Source organism: Taeniopygia guttata, chromosome 5 (assembly GCF_048771995.1).
Source record: "Taeniopygia guttata chromosome 5, bTaeGut7.mat, whole genome shotgun sequence".
NCBI lineage: Eukaryota > Metazoa > Chordata > Aves > Passeriformes > Estrildidae > Taeniopygia > Taeniopygia guttata.
This window is the reverse complement of record NC_133030.1, coordinates 5,991,371-6,003,094: the sequence shown is the minus strand read 5'-3', so window position 1 is coordinate 6,003,094 and position 11,724 is coordinate 5,991,371. Positions and strand designations below refer to the sequence as shown.

The 11,724-nt window shown below is 43.3% G+C and overlaps 1 long non-coding RNA gene across 1 annotated transcript; it reads right to left on the bottom strand.

Annotated features, from left to right (window-relative positions):
- Positions 1-464: 464 nt before the first annotated feature.
- LOC140684231 (uncharacterized) lies at positions 465-11,334 on the bottom strand. Its single transcript, XR_012056182.1, has 6 exons — positions 8,997-11,334; positions 8,504-8,578; positions 6,849-6,958; positions 5,392-5,530; positions 4,183-4,415; positions 465-3,587 (listed from the first exon to the last, which is right to left on the bottom strand). It is a non-coding gene; the product is annotated as an uncharacterized lncRNA (long non-coding RNA).
- Between the last annotated feature and the right edge of the window lie 390 nt (positions 11,335-11,724).

The window sequence follows — 11,724 nt, the reverse complement described above, 5'->3', positions numbered from 1 at the left end:
GAGACACGGAATGGATCACACAGCGCACCTTTACTAGAGATGATAAAGCCCCTTGCTGTGTTTTATTTCTGCATGCAGAATGCACGTGACAGAATTACCCTGCTGTGCCCACAGACTCCATCCTCATTGCCTTTTGGGTCGGCCTTGCTGCGTTGGTGGCGTTTCTTTTCCTTATTTTGCTGTGTGTGTCCTGCTCCGGATCAACGCCAGCAAAGTATAACCAGAGATGAAGTAAGTAGGTACAGGTGTGAAAAATAACCTGTAGGAAAGAAACATTCAGTGTCTCCAGTGACCCAGCAATGACACATAACCTTCATAACTGCACAGAGGGGACACTTTGTCAGCATTTGGTCAGAGTGTCTCTTGACCCACTGCTCCTCCTTACCTGATCAGAAAATTCAGCTCAGCAGGCTGAGCAGAGATTCAGGATTAGGTCACAAACAAGCAGAGGGAAACAGCAGTCAAAGGGAGCACTAATATTCTCATTTATTGGCACCCTAGGGCTTCTGGCACGCTCACAAAAGGTAACAAAAACAATAAAAAAAGACAGTTTACCCCCCAAATAAACCACAAAGCAGGAGGCAGACTAACAACACAATAGACATGGAAATGGATGTGAAATTGCAGGGTAACAGAGGCATGTTACCAAAAATTTACTGTTCCTAAAAAACTGGAAGGAGAAGTCTGTGTACTTGAAAATCTTGGAGTTCTTGCAAGACTTAAACAAAGTATTCATTTTTAAATCTTTTTGCACTTTTTCATCATGTTACTGAGCAAAATACTTGGCTTAAAAAATACACATATTTATCCCTCGCATATTCAATTCTGGCCATCAAAGGAGCTATTGTGAACAAGGCAAGTCTAGAAATGTTTTCTGGAGTGCCCAGAAATCATTAATGAAAAACAGCATTCAATGAGATTTGTTTAGGTTTTGAAACCATCCTACGTTATCATTTTTCTAGGTTTGAAACATACCGTGAGAAAACAATTTTAGGACTGAAGAAACTATTAAACCCAGTCACACACAAAACTTGTCCTTTTTCTTGAGTTCTGTTTGTTTTTTAAGCTCCACTTCAATTCCACTTCTCCCAATTCCAGCACTGAAACCCAGTGAAGTGCTTGAAAGGAGCCACTGGTGTAAACTTGCACCCCCTGCCCTGTCATCCTCTCTGCTGTGTCTGCCCTTGGCATGACAATCATCCAGTATCTCTGTGGAAACCTCACGTCTCTTTTCTTACAATAATCCTGAGACACTCACCCAACAAACACACGTTCACATCCTGGTCAGGGCTGGAGAACTTTTGCCTTCATTGTTTCTCTGCTCATCCATCTCTGTCAAGCCCAGGGACATGCAGGACCCCCTGTGCTCTCCCAGCTCACCCACGTCCTGGTGAGAGGAGGCAGCTTCTCTGGGCACCCTGTGCCAGGACCTGTCCACTCTCCCAGCCAGGAATTCCTTCCCTAGACCCCATCCATCCCTGCCCTCTGGCAGTGGGAGCCATTCCCTGTGTCCTGTCCCTCCAGGCCTTGTCCCCAGTGCCTCTCCAGCTCTCCTGGAGCCCCTTCAGACCCTGGAGGGGGCTCTGAGCTCTCCCTGGATCCTTCTCCTCTCCAGGTGAGCACCCCCAGCTCTCCCAGCCTGGCTCCAGAGCAGAGGGGCTCTACCCTTCAGAGCACCTCCATGGCCTCCTCCGCGCTTGTTCCAACAGCTCCACATACTTCTTGTGCTGGAGCCCAGGGCTGGGGCAGCTCTGCAGGTGGGATCTCACCCGGGTGGGGGAGAGAGGCAGAATCCCCCCATTCCCCCACCTCTTTTGATACAGCATTAATGCAATTTTGGCTGTGCATGACACCCATCTCTTCCCCCACTGCGTAACTCCAAGGGTTAACTCTCCTGGCAAGGGCCCTCTGGAGCAGAGCCCCTTGTTCTTACCTGCACATCGGCACACAAACCAGGCACTGCCACAGTGCCTTCCAAAGGCCACACAACAGCTCTCTCTACTTAGGCCACAGTGGAATCCTGAGACACGGAGAGGTCCTGGATGGAATCCTTGATATGGATTTCAAACCCACCTGCCTGCCAAGGCAGCTGATGATCATGCTGCTGGGATGCAGAGAATTAACATTTGCTTCAATGATGTGTATTAACATCCAAAATGACACAGAAAAATAAGGGTTTGCAGCCAGAGATGGTTCCTGGCCAAGGCTGGAACTTCACACAGCAGAAAGAGGACAGGACCAGCTCCTTGCAGGTCTCCCATGCACTTCACTAGAGGCTGTACGTTCCTGATAGCCATGCACAACACAATTCTTCTGGCTATCACCTTCCTACCAGACGGTGTCATGTTGGAGAGAAACCCAAGCTGGATGCCCAGAGAGTTGGAAGATCTGCATGTCTCACCCCTCATCCCTGTTTCTTGCTCTTGGAGAGACTCAATCCAGGGCCCCGGGGCTCCCTGCTGGCTCCAGACGGATCACTCACCATGAAGAACTCCATTCAGTATCTGGATGTGGGGCATGAGCACCCTCACAGTAAAGTACAGATGTGCAGCTGCCTTCATCCTTCCAATCACACCTCCCTCAGAAAATGATATCAGACATTGTCACTGCACTTGTCTTTGTCCAAACCCACAGAGTCTGGAATTAGCTTCCCTGTCCTTTGAAAGACTTTTTCAGTTGTGTCTTATCTCAGCTCCAGTTCTGTGATTTTGCCTGGGCCCAGGTCAGTCGCAGCACTGCCTAAGAGTGACCTGCCCTGACCAGGTGGGTCTCTGGGTACTGGGGCACTGGAACTCTTCCAGCCTTTTCTCTGCTGTTCCAGGGTGCTTAACAGCTAACAGAGCTGGCCAGAGCTCTCTTCAGACAGTCCCCAGGTCCCTGGGATGCAAGTTCTCCAGCTGATTTTAAAATATGGATAGCCAGGTGGTGGTATTTGGCTTCTTGATAGGAAAGAAAACATCCTCTTTTGCTAAGAATTATTTTTTTGTCTTCCTTCTGTCAAACAAAGAGGAACCATGTCTTGAATACACCTGCAACACAGCAAAGAAAATTCCAAACCTGCTGGCCTGTGCTGGGGCTGCTGCTGAGACACATGCACAAACAGTCTTTTTGGTTCTTCGAAAAGATAAAAATGCCTGTAATAAAAATTACACAATTGTAATTACATTACTTATTGTCTCTCAAACTGTTCAAGAAAAGGGAAATTGGAGCTTTAATGTCCCACTGAGAGATGTTGAATCAAATCTTCCCCCTGAGTTTGCACCCAGTAATAAAATACTGATTTTTCTGACCAAACAAGGTAGGTCTATATGAGAACAGCTCAGGAGGCTCTCACAGTGATGCTGATGGAGCAGAGAAGAATGATAAAGGTGAAGTCTTAGTCCCCTGAATTAATGCCCTGATGGAGCCAAATTTCTTGCAAAGAGACATAACAGCTTCTTCCCCTTGTTTCTGAGTGTCTGAGTCACCCTGTAACTCATAATCTGCACTAGTGCAGATCAATCTGACACGGGTAAGTAACACATCCAGCTCCTGTGTTCCAAGGCACATGTCTCCAAGGTAAACAGAAGTCAGGAATACAGACACAGCTGTGGAAAAAAAAGACAAAAATCAGAACAGATATTCTTCTATTTCCCCACAGGATTACCAAGCCAAGCTGCTTGCTACCTCCAGGACTATGTTTTAAAAGAGTTCCCTAACTCTTTTCCTAGCTGGAAAATCTGGAGTGGCTTTGCCCATGCAAAGCCAACAATCCTACTCACAAGAAGGAATAAACCAGATTCCTGTTAAATAAAGCAGTTGGAAATCTGACCTGTCACATGCTCTCACTGACCAGTAATAGGGATCAGCATCCAGGCCCACGTGGAGCTGGGTTTTTTTGCAGACTATTTTCCCTCTTGGAATTATATTTCTTTTACACCTTTTATTCCATTTCAGTCCCTGAAAGGGAAGTTTCTTAGAGGGAGTGGGAGTGTTGTAGTGTCAGAAAACCTCACAGTGTAATCACGCTCTGTGCTGCCCACCCCTGCCCCAGTCCCACCAAAGACACAGCTTCTGCTTTGGGAAGCCACGAGCTTGGGTGGATATGGGAGAGCTGATTGAATGGATTTAAAAAGCCATGGAATTCCCTAGTTTCTCCCACCTCTGCCTTGTAACACGAGTGATAAGAACAAGACAAGTCACCTGTCTTGTCCACATCCTCTTCCACCATTCCACCGGCTCTGAGGGTCTCCCCTCCCTGTGTGGACAAACAGGGTCCCAGTGGGCAAGGATGGAATTCAGATGTTCTCTGCATTTCTCCAGCTCAGGCATTTCCACGTCTGCAGCAGCATCATCTTCTTCCACCCCGTTCTTTTTCCGAGTATGACGATACACACGAGATGAGGCTTGGGGTTTGTTCTTGTCTTTAATATTTTCTGTAAGGAGATAACCACCATCAAAACAAACATCAGATACTCCTAAAAGGATTTTCCTGGAACAAAATTGTGCCAGCAAGGTGCTCTCCTGTGCTGATTCAGTTGTTACAATGGCAAGTAGCAGCCTCGTTCAGCAGCCTCATGGAGCCTGCACTGTTCAAAGGGGCTCCAGGAGCTCCCAGGGACTCCAGGCTGGAACCCTGCTCCAAACTGGACATGAGGGAAGCTCCTGAAGCCTGGAGCAACACAACCCACACATGCACTAAGTTACAGGCATCACTCCACAAACCCTCTTCACGTCTTTCTGAGGAGTTTTAAAGGGTGAAGAAACTGTAGAAAAGCTAAAGCTTTTACAGAATCCCTAAATACACGACACTTTCTTAATGATACAGAACTTTTAAACAAACCCACAGAAGCTTTAATGTGCACCAAAAGCAGCTGCTGCTGCAGGAAACCAGTGCTGCTTTAAGACCTCCCACTCCCAAGTTCCTTGCACTTTTTGTTCACAAAGAGAACAAGAGAAGTCACACAAGTCCTGGGTTTTTTTCCTTTCTTTAAAACTGGTGACAACAAGAGACACCAATTATTAACTTTTGCTTATTTTACTTACACATCTCTTTCAGATCCCCATTCACAGTTTTGAGCACAAAGCCTCCAGGCACTGCTTCTTCTCTTAAGATTTCATTAAAAATACCCCTTTGCAAAGCCTGACTCAAGATTTGCCACTAAGTTTCATTTTAAAGCTCTTTCCCCTCATGAACTGTGTTTCTCCAAAGCTTCCAAATTGTGTTAAGGTTCAAAATCACCACAAGGAAGATCTGAAAAATACCTTTCCATTTCCTTTCCTCCTCCCTCAAGGTACATCAGTCAGGCAGAAGGTGTTAGTACTACTGCCAGAGAAGTTTGCCTCATTTGAACTGCTGGCCTGCAACAGGTACAACAAAATATGCCTTGCTTGAAATATTTCAGCACTTACTGAGCAATTCTTTGTTTTGGTCCTTCTGAGCCAGGGCCTGAAGTATTGCAGCACAGAGCTGAGGGTGCTGAACAACCCACTCAGCTTGGCCAGATCTCCATTAGATCCTGGGATTGATTCTTATTTTCTCTCTTGTCTCCTGTGAAAAATGCTTATTTTGTGATTGGCTTTTCGCAAATGTTACAATGAATATTATATGTGCAATGTTAGAAAGTTATGCTGTATTAATTCTCTTAAGTAGTGTTTTAAATACAGTTTCAGGTTACAACAATGTTAAAATAGAAACTCTGCGATATAGGATTTGTTACAAGCTCAAGCAGGAAGATGAGATAATCAAGAAACTATTCACACAGAGATGTCAGTGAAGGGTGCCTATAAAAAGTTACAGCCTCCTTATCAGAAAAGACAAACATTCTTCCACCTTCTCTCTGCCTTTTTTGAACCACCAAGATTAAGGAGAAGTTGACAAAAAACAGAAAAGTTCTTAATTTGCAAGGACTTTATGCATCATATATGAGATATATGAATATGCAACAGGCTACTGCTTTTAAGGTTATTCCTTTGTTCACAAGGGATGCTTTTTGTGACCTAGTGTCCAAGAACATCCAGATGCCTGCAATTCTTTGCTTTTTATTGTCTTGTAATTGCTCTAACTCTAAATTATATTACTCTAATTGTATTACTATTTTTATAACCATTTTATTATTATCAAACTTTTAAAATTTTAAAAACCAAGTGATTGGCATTTTTCACATCTCCTAAATTTATTAACCATAGAGTATCGAGTAAGGAAATAATTTCATTTATCACCTGGTTCTCCAGAAACCTGAAAAACAAAACAAAACAAACCAATCAAACAAACACACAAAAAAAAAAAAAAACAAAAAAAAAAAAAAAAGAGAAAAAAAAAAGAGAAAAAGAAAACCACATTTAAAAGGCAGATCCTCATCAGCAGCTGGTCCATCTCCTACAGGGGACCATATTCTAGTGCACTTTTGGTGCACTTGCCTGAACCTGTCAGGGCAATCGATGTTAGCACAAACGATTTTTTGTGAGGGAGAGGCAAGGGGAGGAGAAATAATGTTCTAGACAGCTCAAATCCATCACTGTGCCTCCTCCTGTGCAGCAGGTCCTGCGACAGGATGGGAACTGAGGGGGCTTTACATTAAAAAGGTAAAGACACCAGCACAGGGTGTCATTTTGCTTTTTCAAGGCAGTGATTTCCAAATCACAAATCACCCCCACCATCACCCCTCCTACCACAACCTGAAAGCATCTTGAGTCTGTTTTCAAAAACACAAGGGACACCTCAGAGTTCAGCCAGTTCTGCCAGGGCAGCCCTTGGTGCCCCTGTCTCGATGTCTGTCACCTTTGCTCTCATCCACAGCATTATAATTATAATTCTTCTACTGTGGACAGGAAAATTGTTCCCATTTCTCCTGTACTTCTCTGGTTACCTTTTCTCCAAGCTTGGCAGGACCCACATCAGGAGGCTGCGATCCTCTGTCAGCTCATAGGCAGCTCTGGTGGCACGGGCAGCACTTTGTAATATCTCCAGAATACAGCTCTGAAACAGAAAATGCAACTCGTCCTTTTGTTAGCATTCAGGAGCACACATAACCACGGGATATGATTATCTGCAGGTGCTTTTATTGAGAGCTCTGGGAATCAGGGGTACAGACCCAAATCTGACTCCAACATGGCTTTCAACCTCAACGTATTTTATATTCTATCATTATATAACTTATATATTAATTATTAAACTTATATTGTTCTATTGTATACATTGACATGAGTTTCTTGTGATCTTTCTTAGGTCCCTGACCACAGTTTCTCATGATTATTCTTATGATTAAACAGTAATTATATTTAATTACTAAACAATCATCCCATCTAACAATTACATAATTTATCATGTACTAGCTACACAGGTGCAGTTCTAGCAAGGTACGAGGCCTTCATGTACCTAGGGTGTTTATTTTTCCAGGGCCTACTAAGCTTAATTTTCCTTTTAAACCTAAATCCCCATGATTTTAAAACCCTTTTACAGCCGAGATTTTCCCGTCCTTTTTTCTGTGACAGCCGGGCCCAGGACGGGGCCGTGGGCAGGGGCAGAAAAGAATGGGATCCCCTCCGAGGATAGCAAGGAAAATTGATTTTTAAAAAATTTTAATAGAATATTAAAGTGATAAAATGACATTCGAGAATATTTAGACTCAAATGTAGTGAAATTTAATTTTGTTTGATTTTATTAATACTTAACTTGTTGCAGGTTATTTACAAATACTGCCTTTTTAAAGTATTTTGGTTTTGCAGAAATGTTAGACTGTTAAGTTATGATTATTACTTATATCTTTTATTTATTGGGAGATATGTTTCTTAGTAACTAAGATTTTTATTTATGTTACATTTCAAATGGTACCAATTTGTATAGCGGGCTTTTTAAAAACATAGCATATTGATTAGATTGTTTTATATTTCTTGTGGGCTTTGACAAATATTTGCTTATACGGTTAGGTTTTTCTATATTTGAAGTATGTTTTGATGGTTTTTGTGGTTTTTTTAAGAGTTTTTGATTTAGAATTTGAAGATTATTTGGTGTTTGTAGGAAATAAATTTGGGGTTTTTTTTGATGTTGTATTTTTAATGTTAGTAAGGACTACTTTTGGCACGTTATTTTGATTTTTTGTTTGGTTATGGGGAGGGTCTCCTGTTAGATGTGCAAGCGTGAGACTGGCAGTAGGACTTTTGTCTAATGCTTGATGAGTCTGTTTTATGGGGAGGAGGTGTTATTTTAAGTTTTATAAAATACACTGAGAATTAGTTAAAATCATGGAAGAAACATTATGGTAATTAAAGGGTGCTATGTTTAAAGAGCTATAAATCTTTTTTAATAACTGCTTGACATAAGGTGAGCTTAATCTACTTTTTCTGCCCCAGAAAGCATCAGGCACATGCGCATCAATGGCACGACCCCTGCCCACCGCTCCTGTTTCACCAGACCAAAATCAAGAGCAAAAGTTGGTTGGGCTTTAAGAACATGAAATAACTTTGAAGCAAAATAAATCACATTTTTCCCCTGTGTTTTTTTCCTTTCAGATGCTGCACTCACCTCTGCAGACAAGCGCTGAGCTCTCACTGCAGGAACCCGTCAGGCCTCGGTGGCTGTTAGTTCATGTTCTTCTCACTGGGGAATTGAAATAATTGCTGGTTAATTGCAGAAATGTTTTCTGGAGCCTTTCCCCTTTTGTGCCCCTGTGCTGTGTGGGACACGGGCAGAGGAGCGGCCTCGTTGGGCACGCTGCGAGCCGCGGGCCGGGCACGGCAGCTCCTGCCCTGCCGAGCCAAGGACCGGAGGTGCTCTCTGCCCTTCGGGGGCTCCGGGCTCCTCCAGCCCCGCACCGGGCGCAGCCGGAGCGGGAGCGGCGGCCCCGGCGGAGCGGCGATGCCGGTCCCGATCCCAGCCCCGATCCCGCCTCGATCCTCCGGCCCCGGCACCCCCACCCCGCCCGCCGAGGAAGGAGCGGCTCTGCCCGGCTCCCACAGCAGACACCGGCGGGACCGGGACCCAAATCCCCGGGCCCGGATCCCAGTCCCGGTCCCACCTGAGCCCGTCGGACGCCGCGCAGCGCCGGGAGCAGCCCCGATCCGATCTCCGCACGGCGCTCCGAGCGCCGGTCCCGCCGCAGCCTCCCGCTTCTGCTGCCCTGACAGTCCCAGGGGAGCTCTACAAACTGACATCAGGAACCTGGGCTGGCGAGTTTTCTTTCCCAGGGAAAAACGGCATTGTTTGTGTTCAAGGGCCTGTGGCCATGAGGGGGCGGCCGCCTACAAAAAGTGCAAACATCAAAGGATGTGTCCCAGACCCAAACTGCCCAAATATCAAACCTGTGCTGCCCTGACAGTCCCAAGGGAACCATCAGGAACCTGGGCTGGCAAATATTTTTCCCAGGGAAAAGGGCTGCTGTTTTTGTTCAGGGGGCTGTGGCCCTGAGAGGGTAAATGGTTTATTGTAAACATCTTACTACCAGATGAATGGGAGAATGTAATGATCTAAATGTAATATCAAACAACTTCCCCAAAGCCAGCAGCAGTGTCTAACAAGTCTGTGTTGTCAATCATCTCATATGATCATTCTGAGACATGTTAAAAGCATGACAAAGTAAAAAGAAACAAAAATGACATTCAGTCAACATTCTTAGAAAGCAATTACCCTTTTCTGCCAACCAGTGTGGTAAAGAATATTAGGTAAAAAGCCGGGAATTGGGATATTTCCCTAGCATCACTAGAATTTTGTTTGCTTATAACTGGGTTTGTTTTGGTCCTCTGGTATGTAACATACACAGAGATTAACTGCAAATGGAGAACTTACTGCTGCATTGCACACATAAAAACTGATTCAGGGGCTGACATTCAGCAAAACAATTTACAGTGAATGGTGAATCTTTTCAGCCTCTACAATGAATAAATTTTGCTATATCAACATGTTCAGCATGCTCTTAATTTCTTCTGAAAAGGTTAGTCACAAAGAAGTACTGAATGTGATGGTTTAGATTTATTTTTCCCCCTGTGTTTATAAACAAAAGTTAGGTCTATTAGAAGCAATCTAGCAGGGGGACTGATACTGGATTCTTCCTGCAAAATGTATTTCACACAGATGAAATGAGCACTTCCATTTATACAAACAACAGACAGAAACATTTTCCCACCAGACTGGAAGATCACAAGGATGGAACAGTAAAAAAACCCAATAAACTGGATTTTAGTTTTTGCTCTTTAGCACTATCCATCACTCTTTCTCAGGGAACCTTACAGTTTAATACTGATGTTTGACCCACTCTCTACCCTGTCAGTGAGCATTTTTATTCTATTAACATTGGTTTTCCAGGTGATAATTTATGCACCCTAGAATACACATTTCCTCCTTGACTTGTTTTTCATGTACCCTTTGAACTCAGAAATATATGCACATAAAGTTAGGCCCAACACAACTGAGTGGATCACATGGAAGCTTTGCCCCCCCCCCCCCCCCCCAAAAAAAAAAAATTAATTTATTGTCCTGTCAACAAAATGAACAATGAGAAAATATATATTCACTCAGGAAGTATGTCATTAGTGCTGAATGTATCTACTCATAATTATTGTATGAATAGACTTAAGAGCTAATCTTTGTATTCCCTTGTTTTTATTTACTTTTCAAGTTTCTCTTCAACTACGATTAAAATATTCATCCTATGAATTCCTGATAAAAAACAGATGACAACAAATGTCTGTCTAAATACTGTTGCACATTAATCTTGCCATAATCTTAAATCTCACTGATTTTTGTGGACCTGCACACACCATTGACACCAAAAGATCTCAACTTGGTCATTTTGTCAGCTAAACAGGGCTTTGTCTCTTCCTCCCTTACCAGCTTTAGAATTAACCACACAACTGTAATGTGCTGCTACATTTTTTGAATTTGAGTCTTGCAACAATTCAGAGGCAAAAGCGGAGCCGCAGTTTCCATTTAAAAAAAACAAAACCAAATTCTCTCCCTCCCTCCCCCAACAGGGCAAAGAATAGGGAATGTGTGTTGTAGTTGGGTCATCACAGTTCTTTTTTTAACTGCAGCTATCAGAAAATACTAAATAACCTTGAAAAAAATATTTTTCCATGAAAATCATCGAAGTAAAGAGGCTCTATTTAGTTGTGTTTTATAGACAATTTGCCATTAACTTTGGACTGCAGACCTAAATAGAATTATTTTCAAAAATCCCTGGATTTTTCAGTGTTATATAATTTTTAAAAAGATTTCAGGAAAAGCAAGTTTTTTACTTTAAGAGTCCAAACAACTCTATCTTTACATCTTGCTTTATATCTCCCTGTAGCTTTAGACTCTAATGAGTCTGTTCTTTATACTTACAGTTTTTCTTCTCTGTAGAGCCTAGGGGAAAAAAAAAAAAAAAAATCAGTCCTTAGTCTCTCCAAAGCTTTGTGAATACTTCACACTTCTGTCTGGAAAGCAGAACACTGCCCCGTGCACCACTCCCGGTGTAGTGAAAGAATTCACATTAACAAAAAAAACTGCAACCTGCTGAGACCTGCAGAGGGAAATTATGGGGCAGGGAGGGGGACGGATGGTTGGGAGCACCCAGGTGTGAGGCAGAAGATGAGCTGGCACACACCTGCAGCCTGTTAATTGCATCAGATTTCTGCACCACCACTGAAATGCGGATGAAAAATCAAACCCCACAATTCCAATAAAGATTTGTAGGGAATGGCTGTGTTTATTCACATGTGGAGGCTCATTGCCCTTCAATGGATATGCACACCTCTGAGAACTCTTAA